The following is a 4,403-nucleotide window of genomic DNA, read 5'->3' as shown; positions in this document are numbered from 1 at the left end:
CAACCACCTTGCGGCCGCAGCTCAATGCAGCAGCTTCGGCAATGGAGACGCTGAACATGGTCCATTCGGACTCAATGTCCCCAGCCTCCCTCGGAATGCTGTTGAAGCTCTGCCGGAGGTGTGCGTTGAAGATCTCGCGGACTGGGGCCTCTGCTAGACGTTCAGCGTCTTCCCCCGCCACCTGATCCAACTCACCACCAGGTGGTGATCAGTTGACAGCTCAGCCCCTCTCTTTACCAGAGTGTCCAGAACATATGGTCGCAGGTCTGCTGATACGATTACAAAATCGATCATCGACCTACGGCCTAGAGCGTCCTGGTGCCACGTGCACTTATGGACACTCTTATGTTCGAACAGGGTGTTCGTTATGGCCAAACTGTGATTAGCACAGAAGTCCAATAACAGAGCACCGCTCGGGTTCAGATCAGGGAGGCCGTTCCTCCCAATCACGCCCCTCCAGGTCTGGCTGTCGTTACCCACGTGAGCATTGAAGTCTCCCAGCAGGACAACAGAGTCTCCAGGTGGAGCACCCTCCAGCACCCCCCCCCCCCCCCCCAGGGACTCTAAGAAGGCTGGGTACTCTGAACTGCCACTCGGCGCATAAGCGCAGATGACAGTCAGGACCCGTTCCCCGACCCTAAGGTGCAGGGAACAAACCCTCTCGTCCACCGGGAAAAACCCCAACGTACCGGCAGCAAGCCGAGGGGATATTAGGATACCCACCCCAGCCCGCCGCCTCTCACCAAGGGCAACTCCAGACTGAGACAGAGTCCAGCCCCTCTCCAGGAGACTGGTTCCAGAGCCCAAGCCATGTGTAGAGGTGAGCCCGACTATATCTAGCCGGTACCTCTCAACCTCACGCACTAACTCAGGCTCCTTCCCCACCAGAGAGGTGACATTCCATGTCCCTATTGCCAGTCTTGGCAGCCGGGGGTCAGTCCGCCAGGGCCTCCGCTCCTGGCCGCCACCCGGCACACAATGCACCCGACCCCTATGGCGCCTCCTGCGGGTGGTGGGCCTGCGGGAGGATGGGCCCATGTCTCCTCTTCGGGCTGTGCCCGGCCGGGCCCCATGGACTAAGGCCCGGCCACCAGACGCTCGCCCTCGGGCACCCTCCCCGGGCCTGGCTCCAGGGCGAGGCCCCGGTAACCCTATCCCGGGCAGGGTAAACTGTTCCCTCGGTGTCCTTTTCATAAGGGTCTTATGCTACCCTACACATTGCTACATTGTGTTTATTAAAACTGGTGGCCCGTGCCAGACTTGTAGCCTCTGCACTTCTAATGGACAAAGTTGGGTTTAGTTTCATGTAGGCTGAGAATTAAGCTTTATCATCACTTTACAGTTTCTGGTCCAAGTTGCTTGGATTTTTTTTTCCTTCCGTAATATGCGAGCTTGTCTGGCGATGTCTGCATTCTTTTTTGTAAGATGTTCATTCAAGTATACTCCGCTTCCTCTCAGCTGTCTGGACTGCCTCAGTAAGTCAGTTTTGTGTTTTCGATTTACAAATCTCATTACCATCGCTGGAGGTGCTTTAACATTCTTTCTGGGAAGGGTATAGCATGCTGCAATGTTGTTACTGTGCAGGTGTAACAGGGTCATAAATCACATTGTTATAATTACACAAAATGTGTTCTAAACCCCCAAACTGCTCCTTTTATACCTGACTTTTAGGACCTCCAAGCCTGTAGTTGTGTTCATTATCAGTTAGAGCCCCTCCTCAATCTTTTCTTCTTCTTCTTTGGTGCAATACTATAAATACAGTGTACCCCTTTTGCCTCTCCCCTTTTTCTACAATTCCCCTGTGGGAGAGGTGGGTGTAATTTCTTTCCAACACCTTGAAACACACATAATTCATATTTAGCCACCCTGATGTTTATGATTGCGATGTTAGTTCAGTTATTGTCATTATTAAGCCTGTTTTTGTAAGATGTTATAAGTGTGTAGTATGTGTGTATCATAAATGTGTTTTAGGCGCCATAAATGCTAGCATGAATATATACTCCTTGCTAGCTTGGGAGCTGTGGTGGGTTGAGCTAACCCTCTTCCCCACTGTTTGCATTTGGTCTAGGAGCTGGAGTGGGCAAATTATTTACTTGGAGGTCTTTCTTTCTTTTACCTTTTTTATCAGGTATGTCGGATTTCATGTTGTTGTTTTTGTTTTATCTTATGTCAAATATGTTACGTGTAAATGCATATTTTATGTTTAATGTAAAAATAAATGCCAGCCCTTTTTCTACAATTCCCCTGTGGGAGAGGAGCTGGAGTGGGCAAATTATTTACTTGGAGGTCTTTCTTTCTTTTACCTTTTTTATCAGACACAACGCAGAATCACACCGGTTACACTTGGTGCCGTGACCCGTCACATCGCCAATCCGCGATCCACCCCTCCTCCTTCTGCTGCCGCTGTTTTCCCGCCTCCTCTCTGCAGCTGTGTCCCAGAATCCTGTGCCCTGCGCTTTGACTCACAGGTTTTTATAACGACTGTGTGATCGATGCCCCGCAATTTGGCTTGCAGGCATCTCTGTCACGTGTGAATTTAAAGGGCAAATACGTAGGTGATCATTTCTGTCACTGTTTCATATTGTTGCTTCAAATTATACAGGCACGGATTGTAATTTATTTATTTTTTCTATTGATATTGGCTTTTACAGCCTGTTTTAAATGAGAGGAGAAAACATTTGATTTTATTTTCTATGGTGTTTTGATTCCTTGATGTTTTTTTTCTTCTCCCCACATTTCATTGTTTTGTGAAGTTTTGCATAATTGTGTGTGGGGGTTAGGCTCGTTTTTTTTTTGCTGTTAAACAGTGATATCTCACTTGGGCCAACATGTTAAGTGAGGAAACTGTGGATAGCGCTTTGCCTGATCTGTTCTCTGCGGGGAGTAATATGACCTTTGGTTTGGGGAGGGGTCATCAGATTGCTCCAAAGTGTTTTGGCCAGTAGTCCCGGGTATTGGTGCCCGCACTGTAGACCAGTCAGTGATGCACTCACCATTAACGCCAGCAGCTAGCTCCACACCAGCTGCTTGCGAACGCCAAACACACACCCAGGCTGTCACTAGTGACATGTTAAGCAGCTTGATCACTGACTTAGCAAAGCAAATTGGGGAAAATATCATATCCTCTCTTAACTCTATGCACCAGCCAGCCCCCACCCAGCCACAGTCTCCCCAGAATGTGTCCTCGAGCTGCAATGACCAGTCCCAGCTGAAGGTTGTTGTTCAGTCAGACACCAAAGCTCCACCATACTTCAAGGGTGACAACACAGATCTATTTCCCATCGGTGAATGGGAGGACATGATGAGATGTTATCTGCACAGAATCAGCTGTGACACAGATGAAGAAATGTTTGCCATATTAATGTCTAGACTGACTGGCAAAGCCAGAGATGTGGTCAAGGTGTCACTTCGTTGCCGCCCTGAGTTGAATCGGAATGATCCTATTACTGCTGTGTTTGACATACTGAGGTCTAACTTCAGCGACTTGACATATTCCAGCCTGCCCATGAAAGATTTCTACAGTACTGTGCCACGTCCAGGTGAGAATGCCATGGATTACTGGATCCGGTTGAACAAGTCTATTGACGCTGCTGATGAGTGTCTCCGCAGGCGCGGCAAGCTGGTAGAGGACCCCAGTAGTGAGGTTGTTTCGATGTTCATTAATCACTGTCCTGACCACAGTCTTGCGTTGTCTTTTCAACTGAAGGCTCCTGAGGAGTGGACTGCAGCTGAGGTTCAGAGCCGTCTGGACAACTATGTGAGGAAAATGAGACAGTCTAGTGTTTTGTCTCATAATACAGCATGTCTGTCCATCCCACATCAGAGCCCTGTTGCTGTTAACAGCCAGCCCCACTCCAGCGGTGCTCAAGCAGTCCCAGTAACACATGAGCCAGCCTCGTATCCTATGCCCTCTGTTCCTTCTGCAGCCACATGTCAGCCTCTCTCTTCTGATGGCATGGTAAGTGTGCAGCAGCCCTCTACTTGTCCTCCTTTGACTCCTCATGTCATGCCCCCATCTTTGCCAGTTTCCGGCCCTCCTCCAGCTGAGCCAGGTGTTCAACAGATGGTAGCACTGTTTGACAAGGTTCTGTCCATTGGCACTGCATCACTAGACACTGGTCCTAGGTGCCCACAACCCACAGGTCATTCCCATGGGCACCGCAGTGCTCACTGTGCTTCGTGCAGAGTGTGTGGCTCACATGAACACACAACCCATGTGCATTGTAGGCTGTACAAGCTATGCCACAGCTGCTTTGACCCTGGACACATGAGGCGTGAATGCCCACAGTTGAGCCAGAAACCAAGCATTTCAGTCCCTCCTTCCACCAATGCTGCTTTAAACTAGCCAGCCCATGTAACGAGAGGGGTAGCATGGGCAGTGTTGATGAAACCCTCACAAATGC

Source organism: Copadichromis virginalis, linkage group LG7, assembly GCF_057382275.1.
Source record: "Copadichromis virginalis isolate Kocher_CV1m ecotype Utaka linkage group LG7, C_Virginalis_male_GT1.1, whole genome shotgun sequence".
Taxonomy (NCBI): Eukaryota; Metazoa; Chordata; class Actinopteri; order Cichliformes; family Cichlidae; genus Copadichromis; species Copadichromis virginalis.
The sequence above is the reverse complement of the archived record's forward strand: the minus strand, read 5'-3'. Positions refer to the sequence as shown.